Genomic DNA, 15,478 nt, shown 5'->3' with positions numbered 1-15,478 from the left:
AAACAAACCAACCACAAAAAGAAAAAGCCACGGAAGAAAAGAAAATCCACAGGAAATCACCTATCAGCAGAAAATGTTTTACTACCCTATGGCAGGAGAGGATTCTGTATGTGTAGGTGCTGTTTTGAAAGAAAAAATGTCTTAAAAAAGAAATTAATCCCGTACCCTCCTTGCCCCCCACTTCTGTCAGGTGATTGCTGATCATGGGGTGACATGGAGTGGAACATCCCTTGGGTCAGTCCAGCCCAGCTCTCCCATCCCTGTTCCCCAGGAACACTTGCCCACCCCAGGCCCATCGGTTGGGGGGGTTGCAGACGCCTCATGCGGGGCAAGCACTGAGACAAGGACAGGAGAACTGAACAACATTTACTCTTGTCAAGGACAGTAGAACAGAACAGCACAGCCTTGGAGAAACTGATTGAGGATGTGCCTCTGGCAAACAGAAGCCACACAAAATGCAAGCAGGATGCCAGCTCAGCTCTGCAAGGCTGACAAAGCAGAAATTATGCAGAACAATAATATTGCCCTTACTCAAAAGGAGGGGTCAAGGAACAGCCACCTAAAAAGGACACTGGATGTTGAAGACAGACCGCAAAGATCCATAAAAGGATTTGTGATAAGGGGTGCAACTATGTCAAATAACCTCAAAGGAAGTGGGGATTGCTAATGGATACATAATCAGTGTGTGTGATAAAAACTCTGTTCATTGATGCTCAGTGCACTCCAATGGAGGAAGGATGGCCCAAGAGACCACCATGCTGTAATAAAGAATACCTGCTTTCAAATACTCCAAACTCCGTTCAGAAGTTTCTATCCAGTGAATTTCAGTATCAGTGGTGTCCTTGGCTCCATTATGCCCCACAGTTTCACAATGGCCCCTTGGTTCCATGAGGCCCTGCTGTAGAACAATGGACCCTTGGTTCCATTGGGTTCCGTACTGTCAAAATGGCCTCCTTGGTTCTGCACTGCCACAATGCTCTCCTTGGTTCCACAAGGCCTTGGTGTGTCACTGGTTCCATCAACTGCCACAGTGTCACCCTGGTCTCTTGGATCTGCAGGGTCACAATGGACAATTGGTCACAAGCAGCCCCGCTGTGTCACCATGAATATTTGGTTCCATGGGGCCCCAGAGTGTCACAATGGCCCCTTGGTTCCATGAGGTTCCACAGCATCACCATGGTCTCCTTGGATCTGCAGTATCTCCAAGGACCATTGGTTCCATGTGGCCCTGCTGTGTCACAATGGGTCCTTGGTTCCATGAAGCCCCAGTGTATAACAATGGAATCTTGGTCCCGTGAGGTTCTGTACTGTCACCATGGTCTCCTTGGTTCTGGACTGTAACAATGGACCCTTGCTTCCACGCAGTTCCATGATGTCACAATGATCTCCGTGGCTCCATGAGGTTCCATGATGTCACAATGGTCTCCTTGGTTCCAGAGGTTCCATGATGTCACAATGGTCTCCTTGGTTCCCTGAGGTTCCATGATGTCACAATGGTCTCCGTGCTTCCATGAGGCCTTGCTTTGTCACAATGGCCCCATGGTTCCATGAGCTTCCATGGTGTCACCATGGTCTCCTCAGATCCTCATTGTCACAATGGACAATTGGCTCCATGGGCCCTGCTGTGTCACAATAAACCCTCAGTGCCATGAGGTTCTGTGGTGTCACAATGGTCTGCCTGGTTCAACGAGGCCCTGGAGTGTCACAATGGCTGCTTGGTTCCGTGAGCTTCCACAGCATCAACAATGGTCTCCTTGTTTCTGCAGTGCCATAATGGACCCTGGTTCCATGAGGTCCCTAAATGTCACTGGTCTCCTGGGTTCCATGTGGCCCTGCTGTGTCACCACGGCCCCTTGGTTCCATGAGTTTCTGTACTGTCAGCAATGGTTCCTTTGTTCCAATGAGGCCCTGCTGTGTCCCAATGGACACTGGGTTCCATGAAGTTCTTCAGTGTCACAATGGCCCCTTGGATCCATGAGGTCCCACAGTGTCACCATGGTGTCCTTGGATCCACACTGCCATGATGGATCATTGTTGCAGCTGGAATAGCTGCTAATAAAGCCCAGGGTAGGGAAGCACAAAGGGCCTTTGCATGGTACCCACAGATGTTTGATTCAGCCGTGCAGTGAGATGTTCAGGGTCACAAGGCAGGACTCCTGAGGGGAGTCCAGGTTCCTGTATCTCCAGAGGAAGGGGCTGATCAGTGCCATGGGGGCAGTACAAAGATGGGGGGCAATGTGGGAATGGACAGGGAGTGGCTGAGGGACACAGAACAAGGGGAAGGAGCCAATGGGGTCAAATAGCTTTTGAGGGAAGCTTCTTGTGTCTCCCTAAGCCAGGGAAGCCTCTCAGGGTCTCCACAGCTGCACAGTGTCAAAATGGCCCCTTGGTTCTTTTGGGCTCCTCAGGATCACAGTGGACCCTTGGCTCCATGAGGCCCAGCTGTGTCACACTGGCCCCTTGCTTCCACTGGGACCCACAGTGTCACAATTGTCCCCCCTTAGTTCCATGAGGCCCCGCAATGTCACAATGGACCTTTGGTTCCATGAGTCCCACATTTTTCCATGAATCCTTAGTTCCATGTGGCCCTGTAGGGTCACAATGGTCCCTTGGTTCCATGGTGCCACACAGGGCCACAATTGCCCTTTGGCCCAACAGGGACTCATAGTGTCACAATGGACTCCTTGGTTCCATGGGGACACAAAGTGCCACAATGGCCCTTTGGTTTCATCAGGCCTCAAAGTGTGAAAATGGCCTCCATGGTTTCATGAGGTCCTCCTGTGTCAAAATGGACCTGTGGTTCCATGATGCCCCATAGTGTCACAGTGGTCTCCTTGGTTCTGCACTTTAAGAATCCCCCCTTGGTCCCATGGAGCCCCACAGTGTCACTATTGTGCCCTTGGTTCCATGAGGCTTTGCTGTGTCACAATGGCCTCCATGGTTCCATGATGTCCCATAGCAGAGCAATGGTCTCCTTGGTTCCACAGTGTCAGAATGGCCCCTTTGTCCCATGGAGCCCCACAGTGTCACTGTGGTCTCCTTGATTCCACGAGGCCCTGCAGTGTCACAATGGCCCCTTGGTTCCAATGGGTTCTGAAGGTCAGAATGTTCTCCATGGTTCCATGAGGCCCTGCAATCTCCCAATGGACCCTTGGTTCCAAGGGCCCCGCAGTGTCACAAGGCTGCCTTAGTTCCACAATGCCCTGCGGTGTCATGGTGGCCCCTTGGCTCCATGAGGCAAAGCAGAATCAGAATGGCCCCTTGGTTCCATGGAGCACCACGGTGTCACCATGGTCCCATTGGTTCCTCAGGGCCCCTCAGTGTAACAAAGGACCTTTGGTTCCATGAGGTTCCTCAGTGTCTCAGTGGCCCCTTGGCTCCATGTGGCCCCACTGTGTCACAGTGCCAGGTGGTTCCATGAGGCCCCACAGTGTCCAAATGGTCTCCTTGGTTCTGGGAAGCCCCACAGAGCCACAAGGGACCCTTGGTTCCAGGAGGCCTTGCTGTGTCACAATGGACTTTTGGTTCCAGGAGGTTTCAAAATGTCAGCAATGCTCTCCTTGGTTCCCTGAGGCCTTGCTCTGATACAATGGACTTTTGGTTCCATGGGGTTCCAGTGCATCACCATGGACCCTTTGTTCCATGGGCTTCCACAGTGTCACAGCTGACTCCTTGGGTCTGTCAGCCTCTGCTGTCACCAAATGTCCAAAATATAAGAATAAGGCTCCATAACACTCACTTGCTATTTCAGAGGGCATCATTTATTCAGAACTGAGGTCCAGCATGGGATAACTCCTAACCTTACATGGACATGAAATTCTACCAGTGTGTTGCTTATACACAGTGGCTAAATACGAATTACAATTTACCCATTTCCATGAAACCCACGCCAAGTTCCCAGATTCACTCCTTGTTTTCTCTATCCCTGCACCCTTGAGCCAGATGTCTTCTTCTTCTCTTCCAACCATCCTTGCTGGGAAAGCAGCCCCTGCATGCCTTGTTCCTGTGCTGAAAGTTCCCAGGCAGGGTAAAAATGGAATGAACCCTTTTGGTATCAGCCCCAGGCTTTGTGTGGGCAGGCAGAGGCAGGCAGGAGGCAGAGCTGTCAGCAAAGGAAGGGCCCAGCCAGGTGGGGCAGCCGGGGGATGCCGACAGCCTGCAGGGACAGAGGCGCAGGGCAGGGACACCGTAGGACAGCCTGGGCTGCACAGGGCACAGGCATGGGCAGCAGCTGCAAGACAGCCCTGCCAGAGCCAACTTGGGCAGCACTTTGGCCATGGCTGCTGGGCCTGGGCCTGAGGCAGGAGCAGGAGACAAGTGACCCTTGCAGGCCTGGGGCCTCATGGCCTCCTTGTCCCTGCTCAGCAGCCTGGCAGGGGCCGCCCCATGCTCCTGCCCTTGGCATTGCACATCCCCACATGCCAGTGCCCATCCCAGCAAGAGCCCTGAGCAAGGAGGGAGGGACAGGATCTGCCTGGCCAGGCCCTGGGGCTCAGGCCTTGGCCCTTGGCATTCCTCAAACACATCCAGCTTTGCTCAGCACCAGAGACACCTTGGCCTTGTTTGTCCCCAGCTGTCATCACTGCCTCCAGTGCTCTGCTCTACCTGGAACCTGGGGACTCTTTCTCAGTCGTGTCCCTCAGTGGGACCCATTAAAACTTCAAGGAACTTTGGAGTCTAAATTTATCTTTGAGTTCTTGAGATGTTTTTTAAACAGTATCTCAGGGACTGAGTCTGATGTAAACAACACCTAAGCCCTGAGAGGGTCATTAGAGTTTTCCTAGTCCAGTGATGGAGAAAGATTTCAAAGAACTTGTCAGAAACAGACATTCCTATTTTAAATTATGTATTTTTATTTTATTTCTTTTTAGACCAGAGGTAGTTTCAGCATTCTGTGATTGATATTGACCCAGGGTCTCTCCTCAGCAGCTCTGGCCTGCTCACAGAAGCTGTGCCTGGAGCTCTGACCCAGTGTGGACAACCTTGCTCCACAGTGCCCAGCCCCATCCTGTCTGTCCTCACTCCCCTGGGACCTGCTGTGCTTGGAGAGCTGGCTGCACCCAGCCTAAGAGGGGTTTTCACTTTTTGGGGTTTTTTTGATGCAATCTGAAACTCCTGAGTTTCCCCACTGCAAACAGACACACTGCTCAGGTGTGTGCCAGCCCAAGGGGCCACCAAAGCCACTGCAGAGCTGCCCTGGGCCAGCTGTGAGGGTGGATCATCAGCCCAAGCTGCACTGGGCCACTGCAAGGGGCTGTGGCCATGGGCACTGCACTGACCCCACTGCTAGGTTTGGCTGCCATGGCCACCGTGAGAAATTAAACTGTCCTTGGAAACACTGGGGAGGACTGGGACATACTGGGGAACACTGGGAATGCTGTGGGAGACACTGGGACATACTGGGAGTGACACTGGTGAGGACTGGGACAACCTGGGGACACGAGGAATACTAAAGGGAGAATCTGGGTGGTCTGGGAGGGACTGTGCGGGTGCACTGAGACAGTCTGGGACATACTGGGAGATACTGGGACAAACAGGGGACACTGGGGCATCCTGTGGATGACATTGGGGGGAACTGGAAGGGACTGGGAATGAACTCAGGTGTATTGGGAGGGACTGGGCTGTAATGGGAGGGACTGGAGGGGCACTGGGGTTGTACAGATTTCAACTTAGGATGAAGGGGGCTTTACTTGGGTTATACTGGTCTGTACTGGGAGGGACTGAAGGAGGGTGAATGGGCCGTTCCCTCCTCCACCGCATGCCATTTGCTATGGCTCCTGCCCATCACCACCAACAGCCAATCAGCACCAGGGATCCGGGCCTGAGGGCGGTGCTTAGGTGGACGCAATCTTTTCTTTTTGCCTACAACTCCCGTCATGCCCCACGGCCGAAAACAGCCCAATTGCAGCCGGGACTACAACTCCCGTCATGCCCCGCGCTGCACTGAACCCCGGGATCTCCCCCCATCTGTCCCATAAGTGTCCCCCAGACCCTCCAGGATCCCTCGTGCCCCCTCAGCGCCCATTCAGGACCCCCCAAAAGCGTCCCCGGCCCCCCTCAGTGCTCCCAACCCCACAGATGCCCGGTACAGCCACTTCTGGGAATTCGTCTCCTCTCATCCCCCGCGGCACCAGAGCCCCTCAGAACACAGTCCCGCGCCTAAAACTCCTGCCGTGCCCCGCGCCCTAAAGAACCTGGTTAGAGCTCCCCGAGCTCCCCCCAGGGGCGCCCGAACCGTTTACGTTCCCGCCGAGGACCTCAAGTCGCGGCTCGGACGCAAAAGTGTCCCCCAAGAGCCTTCCCGGACCCCCAAACATCGCGTTTCTACCACTTCCGGGACTACAGCTCCCATCATGCTCCGCGGCGCACGTCCGGCACTATCTCAGCCGGGACTTTATCTCCCGTCATGCCCCGCGCCCCTCCGAGAGCCATTGCAGCTGCGCCCAGAACTCCCGTGATGCTCCGCGGCCCCGTTTAACCGTATTAGACCCGCGCCTACAATTCCCATCACCCCCAGCGCCCCAGAGAGCCCCGTTCGAGCCCCCCAAGGACCCGCCCGGACCCCGCAGGGCCCCGAATTCCCTTCCCTGACCTCCAAGGGCCCCCCTGGACCCCCAAGTGCTGCCCCGGACCCCGAACTGTCCCTCAGAATCCCTGAGTGCCCCTCCAAGTGCCCACCCGGCTCCCCCAAGTGTCCTCCAGACCCTCAAGTTCTCTCTGAATTCCCTCCCCAGACCCAAAACTGCCCCAAATATGCCCCAGAAATGTCTCCAGGGATCCCAAAGAGGCCCCTCTTTGACTCCATCAGGGGAAAAGATGATAAAAATTATGCCAAAAGTACTACAAATATTACTATTTACTATAAAGCAGAAGAAATACATAGCCAATAGAGATTAATTAATTGATGAAGAGAATTGTGTTCCTTAGAACCAATGCCCAATAATTTTCTTGGTTGCTAAAAGTGTATCAATTTTTTAATATAAATATTAAAATTAGGCAACAAAAATATTGTCTAATACTATCATATATTAGAATAATATTATTATAATTTATTATTAATACAATTTTATTTATAAGGAAAAATGCTTAAATTTGTTTTTTCTATGTTTGGATGCCAGTCCCAGGTGGGTGTTGTCAGACATGGTGACATGTGGGGTGAGGAGCAGGTTGTCCAAACAGGCTCAGCCTGCAAGGGGCTCATTCTTCTCCATGGCCAGACCTCCTGAGGAGACATTCAGCATCAAGATCACCTGGGGAATGGTTCTGTCACCTCTTCTCTGAAAATAAAAGTAAAAAAATATTTCCTTGACTAATACCAAAAGCCATGATGTGCACTTTGGAATCTCCCTCCTGAAGGGAACTCCAAACTGACTCCAATCACTGCACAAGGCCTGGAGACTCAAAGGCAATGGAAGGGTGACAAAGAACTCCTGAGGGCTTTCTGTATTTTAATCAGCCCCACGGTGGATTCGGGGCTGGGTCCAGGAGCCTCAGGCACGGAGAGAAGGATGAAGAAGCTGCTCAAGGAGTCAGCAGCAAAACTCCAAGTGCCTTGGAGCATGGCTGGGCCCCAGTGAGGGCAGGGAGGGCCAAAGGCTGCCCAGGGCCTGGTGAGAGCAGATCCTTGAGGCCAGGATTGCAGGGAGCCCAAGGCCCTGAGCAGGGAACTGCAGTGCTGAGTGTTATGAACGGCAATCGGCTCTTTGGTGGTTTCAGCTTTATTGGAAATCCAGGGGATTTACATAATTATAAATCCTTTAACTAGCATTGGAACTTTGCAGAGCTATAAAACATTCAGCAAACCATCTGTAAATAACATTGGAATTTTATATTAACTCCTTTAACAATAAACTTTATATCAACTCCTTTATCAAAGTATTCCTTACAATTTCCCCCTCTAATTGTTCAAACGGGCTCAGGCCTGCACCAATCAGCAATTCCTTCTTCTTGAAAGTACAATTTTTAATATTGGTTGTCAATTTTCTTGGCATCTTGACGCTCTCGATTGTTCATTATCGTGATTACTTCCACTTTTTTCTTTTTAAGCTCTTTTGGTATCATTAAACTTGCTGATGTTACAACTCGGATCATACAGGGGAGCATGCAAGGTGGGAGGATTAAACCAGCAATTTCACATTTGATAAAAAAGGAAAAAAGGGTTTTGTTTTCTTTCCACCATTTTCCCTTTAATGACCAGAAATTGTCCCACCAGCTGGTATCAAATCCACCCTTGTGTTCCAACATAACTTCCAGATTTCCTTTGAGATATTTGTAATAATTTCATCTCTTTCTGAGCAGCACTCAGAGGAGTTCCATTTTCCACACCTGCTTCCTTCATCACCCCATAAATAATCTACTGCCAGTCTGGTTTGGTTCACCACAGCTCAGGTCTGGGATATTTGGTCATTTATGTGCTCTAAAGTTTGAGAGGTTTGGTTTGATACCATCTCCAGCACTGCTTGTAATCTTAAAATCCGATTTAATGAATTAATTGGGGTCTGGTGTCCCCATCTTGAGCCCAGGTCGCCGGTCCAGAAGTGCAAATTATTTCCTGGGGGGTCCATGCTGTGTTTTTCCCTATTTGTGTTCCTCCAATTTTGATTGAGTTTCTTTTTTGTCAGCTGGATTTGTTCAAATCATCACACACCGGGACCCCTAGGTTCCATCCAGACTCTTTGGGAAGCAATTAAAATGTGGGAGTAATTAAAATGTGGGAGTAATTAAAATTTGGCAGTAATTAAAATGTGGCAGTAATTAAAATGTGGGAGTAATTAAAATGTGGGAGTAATTAAAATGTGGCAGTAATTAAAATTTGAGAGTAATTAAAATGTGGGAGTAATTAAAATGTGGGAGTAATTAAAATTTGGGAATAATTAAAATTTGGGAGCAATTAAAATTTGGGAGTAATTCAAATGTGGGAGTAATTAAAATGTGGGAGTAATTAAAATGTGGCAGTAATTAAAATGTGGGAGTAATTAAAATTTGGCAGTAATTAAAATGTGGGAGTAATTAAAATGTGGGAGTAATTAAAATTTGGCAGCAATTAAAATGTGGGAGCAATTAAAATTTGGCAGTAATTAAAATTTGGGAGTAATTAAAATGTGGGAGTAATTAAAATGTGGCAGTAATTAAAATGTGAGAGTTATTAAAATTTGGCAGTAATTAAAATTTGGGAGTAATTCAAATGTGGGAGTAATTAAAATGTGGCAGTAATTAAAATTTGGGAGTAATTAAAATGTGGGAGTAATTAAAATGTGGGAGTAATTAAAATGTGGGAGTAATTAAAATTTGGCAGTAATTAAAATTTGGGAGTAATTAAAATGTGGGAGTAATTAAAATGTGGGAGTAATTAAAATTTGGGAATAATTAAAATGTGGCAGTAATTAAAATTTGGGAGTAATTAAAAATTGGCAGTAATTAAAATGTGGGAGTAATTAAAATTTGGCAGTAATTAAAATTTGGCAGTAATTAAAATTTGGCAGAAATTAAAATGTGAGAGTAATTAAAATTTGGCAGTAATTAAAATTTGGGAGTAATTCAAATGTGGGAGTAATTAAAATGTGGGAAAAATTAAAATTTGGCAGTAATTAAAATGTGGGAGCAATTAAAATTTGGCAGTAATTAAAATTTGGGAGTAATTAAAATGTGGCAGTAATTAAAATTTGGGAATAATTAAAATGTGGCAGTAATTAAAATTTGGCGGTAATTAAAATGTGGGAGTAATTAAAATGTGGGAGCAATTAAAATGTGGGAGCAATTAAAATGTGGGAGTAATTAAAATTTAGGAATAATTAAAATGTGGGAGTAATTAAAATTTGGTAGTAATTAAAATTTGGCAGTAATTAAAATTTGGGAGCAATTAAAATGTGGGAGTAATTCAAATGTGGGAGTAATTAAAGTGTGGGAGTAATTAAAATGTGGGAGTAATTAAAATTTGGCAGTAATTAAAATGTGGGAGTAATTAAAATGTGGCAGTAATTAAAATGTGGCAGTAATTAAAATGTGGCAGTAATTCAAATGTGGGAGTAATTAAAATTTGGCAGTAATTAAAATGTGGGAGTAATTAAAATGTGGGAGCAATTAAAATTTGGCAGTAATTAAAATGTGTGAGTAATTAAAATTTGGCAGTAATTAAAATTTGGGAGTAATTAAAATGTGGTAGTAATTAAAATTTGGCAGTAATTAAAATGTGGCAGTAATTAAAATGTGGGAGCAATTACAGTGTGGGAGTATATAAAATGTGGCAGTAATTAAAATTTAGGAGTAATTAAAATTTAGGAGTAATTAAAATGTGGGAGCGATTAAAATGTGGGAGTAATTAAAATTTGGGAGTAATTAAAATGTGGGAGTAATTAAAATTTGGCAGTAATAAAAATTTGGCAGCAATTAAAATGTGGGAGTAATTAAAATGTGGGAGTAGTTAAAATTTGGCAGTAATTAAAATTTGGGAGTAATTAAAATGTGGCAGTAATTAAAATGTGGCAGTAATTAAAATTTGGGAGTAATAAAAATTTAGGAGTAATTAAAATGTGGGAGTAATTAAAATGTGGGAGTAATTAAAATGTGGCAGTAATTAAAATGTGGGAGTAATTAAAATGTGGGAGCAATTAAAATTTGGCAGTAATTGAAATGTGGCAGTAATTAAAATTTGGGAATAATTAAAATGTGGGAGTAATTAAAATGTGGGAGCAAATAAATGTGGCAGTATTTAAAATGTGGGAGTAATTCAAATGTGGGAGTAATTAAAATTTGGCAGTAATTAAAATGTGGCAGTAATTAAAATGTGGGAGTAATTAAAATGTGGCAGTAAATAAAATGTGGGAGCAATTAAAATGTGGGGGCAATTAAAATGTGGGAGTAATTAAAATGTGGCAGTAATTAAAATTTGGGAATAATTAAAATGTAAGAGTAATTAAAATGTGGGAGTAATTAAAATGTGGGAGTAATTAAAATGTGGCAGTAATTAAAATGTGGGAGTAATTAAAATGTGGCAGTAATTAAAATGTGGGAGTAATTAAAATGTGGGAGTAATTTAAATGTGGGAGTAATTGAAATGTGGCAGTAAATAAAATTTGGCAGTAATTAAAATGTGGGAGTAATTAAAATGTGGGAGTAATTAAAATTTGGGAGCAATTAAAATGTGGGAGTAATTAAAATTTGGCAGTAATTAAAATGTGGCAGTAATTAAAATGTGGGAGTAATTAAAATTTGGGAGATTATAAAATGTGGGAGTAATTAAAATGTGGGAGTAATTAAAATTTGGCAGTAATTAAAATTTGGGAATAATTAAAATGTGGGAGTAATTAAAATGTGGCAGTAATTAAAATGTGGGAGTAATTAAAATGTGGCAGTAATTAACATGTGGCAGTAATTAAAATTTGGCAGTAATTAAAATGTGGCAGTAATTAAAATGTGGCAGTAATTAAAATTTGGGAGTAATTAAAATGTGGGAGTAATTAAAATTTGGCAGTAATTAAAATTTGGCAGTAATTACAATGTGGGAGTAATTAAAATTTGGGAATAATTAAAATTTGGGAGCAATTAAAATGTGGGAGTAATTAAAATGTGGGAGTAATTCAAATGTGGGAGTAATTAAAATGTGGGAGTAATTAAAATGTGGCAGTAATTAAAATGTGGGAGTAATTAAAATTTGGGAGTAATTAAAATGTGGGAGCAATAAAAATGTGGGAGTAATTAAAATGTGGCAGTAATTAAAATTTGGCAGTAATTAAAATTTGGGAATAATTAAAATTTGGGAGCAATTAAAATGAGGGAGTAATTAAAATTTGGCAGTAATTAAAATGTGGGAGTAATTCAAATGTGGGAGCAATTAAAATTTGGCAGTAATTAAAATGTGGCAGTAATTAAAATGTGGCAGTAATTAAAATGTGGGAGTAATTAAAATTTGGGAGTAATTAAAATGTGGGAGTAGTTAAAATGTGGGAGTAATTAAAATGTGGCAGTAATTAAAATGTGGCAGTAATTAAAATTTGGCAGCAATTAAAATGTGGGAGTAATTTAAATTAATCATTCCTGCTCCACTCCCCAGGGTAATTTAGTGTAACCCATATTCCCCCATATCCAAACCAGATTTTCTGGAACTTTCCAAGCAGCATCGCTGACGGTCATTGGAAATTCCCAATATTTGGACGTTCCTCTCGCTGCCCAGGATGGGTTTTATTCCTTTTCCAGGACACTCATGGAATTTATCTCCTTCTTGGCCGATGCACCCCCTTCCTTTCTTCCCAATGGTGTTTGTTGGGTTCTCTAGGGATTTATCTAAAAAATTTAGGGATTTATCTAAAATCTAGGGATTTATCTAAAATCTAGGGATTTATCTCAAAAATCTCTAGGGATTTATCTAAAATCTAGGGGTTTATCTAAAAAATCTAGGGATTTATCTAAAAAATCTAGGGATTTATCTAAAATCTAGGGATTTATCTAAAATCTAGGGATTTATCTCAAAAATCTCTAGGGATTTATCTAAAATCTAGGGATTTATCTAAAAAATCTAGGGATTTATCTAAAATCTAGGGATTTATCTAAAAAATCTAGGGATTTATCTAAAATCTAGGGATTTATCTAAAATCTAGGGATTTATCTAAAAAATCTCTAGGGATTTATCTCAAAAATCTAGGGATTTATCTAAAAAATCTAGGGATTTATCTAAAATCTAGGGATTTATCTAAAAAAATCTAGGGATTTATCTAAAAAATCTAGGGATTTATCTAAAAAATCTAGGGATTTATCTAAAATCTAGGGATTTATCTAAAAAATTTAGGGATTTATCTAAAAAATCTAGGGATTTATCTAAAATCTAGGGATTTATCTAAAAAATCTCTAGGGATTTATCTAAAAAATCTAGGGATTTATCTAAAAAATTTAGGGATTTATCTAAAAAATCTAGGGATTTATCTAAAAAAATCTAGGGATTTATCTAAAAAATCTAGGGATTTATCTAAAAAATCTCTAGGGATTTATCTAAAAAATCTAGGGATTTATCTAAAAAATCTAGGGATTTATCTAAAAAATCTAGGGATTGATCTAAAATCTAGGGATTTATCTAAAAAATTTAGGGATTTATCTAAAAAATCTAGGGATTTATCTAAAAAATCTAGGGATTTATCTAAAAAAATCTAGGGATTTATCTAAAATCTAGGGATTTATCTAAAATCTAGGGATTTATCTAAAAAATCTCTAGGGATTTATCTAAAAAATCTAGGGATTTATCTCAAAAATCTAGGGATTTATCTCAAAAATCTATGGATTTATCTAAAAAATCTAGGGATTTATCTAAAAAATCTAGGGATTTATATTAAAAAATCTAGGGATTTATCTAAAATCTAGGGATTTATCTAAAAAATCTCTAGGGATTTATCTAAAAAATCTAGGGATTTATCTAAAATCTAGGGATTTATCTAAAAAATCTAGGGATTTATCTCAAAAATCTAGGGATTTATCTCAAAAATCTAGGGATTAATCTAAAAAATCTAGGGATTTATCTAAAATCTAGGGATTTATCTAAAAAATCTCTAGGGATTTATCTAAAATCTAGGGATTTATCTAAAAAATCTCTAGGGATTTATCTAAAAAATCTCTAGGGATTTATCTAAAATCTAGGGATTTATCTAAAAAATCTAGGGATTTATCTCAAAAATCTAGGGATTTATCTAAAATCTAGGGATTTATCTAAAAAATTTAGGGATTTATCTAAAATCTAGGGATTTATCTAAAAAATCTCTAGGGATTTATCTAAAATCTAGGGATTTATCTAAAAAATCTCTAGGGATTTATCTAAAAAATCTAGGGATTTATATAAAAAAATCTAGGGATTTATCTAAAATCTAGGGATTTATCTAAAAAATCTCTAGGGATTTATCTAAAATCTAGGGATTTATCTAAAAAAATCTAGGGATTTATCTAAAAAATCTAGGGATTTATCTCAAAAATCTAGGGATTTATCTAAAAAATCTAGGGATTTATCTAAAATCTAGGGATTTATCTAAAAAATCTAGGGATTTATCTAAAATCTAGGGATTTATCTAAAAAATCTCTAGGGATTTATCTAAAATCTAGGGATTTATCTTAAAATCTAGGGATTTATCTAAAAAATCTAGGGATTTATCTAAAAAATCTAGGGATTTATCTAAAAAATCTAGGGATTTATCTAAAAAATCTCTAGGGATTTATCTAAAAAATCTAGGGATTTATCTAAAATCTAGGGATTTATCTAAAAAATCTCTAGGGATTTATCTAAAATCTAGGGATTTATCTAAAATCTAGGGATTTATCTAAAATCTAGGGATTTATCTCAAAAATCTAGGGATTTATCTAAAAAATCTAGGGATTTATATAAAAAATCTAGGGATTTATCTAAAAAATCTCTAGGGATTTATCTAAAAAATCTAGGGATTTATCTCAAAAATCTCTAGGGATTTATCTAAAAAATCTAGGGATTTATCTAAAAAATTTAGGGATTTATCTAAAAAATCTAGGGATTTATCTAAAATCTAGGGATTTATCTAAAAAATCTCCAGGGATTTATCTAAAAAATCTAGGGATTTATCTAAAAAATCTAGGGATTTATATAAAAAAATCTAGGGATTTATCTAAAAAATCTAGGGATTTATCTAAAAAAATCTAGGGATTTATCTAAAAAATTTAGGGATTTATCTAAAAAATCTAGGGATTTATCTAAAAAATCTAGGGATTTATCTAAGATCTAGGGATTTATCTAAAATCTAGGGATTTATCTAAAAAATCTCTAGGGATTTATCTAAAAAATCTCTAGGGATTTATCTAAAAAATCTAGGGATTTATCTAAAAAATCTAGGGATTTATCTAAAATCTAGGGATTTATCTAAAATCTAGGGATTTATCTAAAAAATCTAGGGATTTATCTAAAAAATCTCTAGGGATTTATCTAAAAAATCTCTAGGGATTTATCTAAAAAATCTAGGGATTTATCTCAAAAATCTAGGGATTTATCTAAAATCTAGGGATTTATCTAAAATCTAGGGATTTATCTAAAAAATCTAGGGATTTATCTAAAATCTAGGGATTTATCTAAAATCTAGGGATTTATCTAAAAAATCTCTAGGGATTTATCTAAAAAATCTCTAGGGATTTATCTAAAAAATCTAGGGATTTATCTCAAAAATCTAGGGATTTATCTAAAATCTAGGGATTTATCTAAAAAATCTAGGGATTTATCTAAAAAATCTAGGGATTTATCTAAAAAATCTAGGGATTTATCTAAAATCTAGGGATTTATCTAAAAAAATCTAGGGATTTATCTAAAAAATCTAGGGATTTATCTCAAAAATCTAGGGATTTATCTAAAATCTAGGGATTTATCTAAAATCTAGGGATTTATCTAAAAAATCTCTAGGGATTTATCTAAAAAATCTCTAGGGATTTATCTAAAAAATCTAGGGATTTATATAAAAAATCTAGGGATTTATCTAAAATCTAGGGA

The sequence above is a fragment of the Agelaius phoeniceus genome, chromosome 33 (assembly GCF_051311805.1).
Source record: "Agelaius phoeniceus isolate bAgePho1 chromosome 33, bAgePho1.hap1, whole genome shotgun sequence".
Classification (NCBI taxonomy): Eukaryota; Metazoa; Chordata; class Aves; order Passeriformes; family Icteridae; genus Agelaius; species Agelaius phoeniceus.
This window is presented reverse-complemented; position numbering follows the sequence as displayed.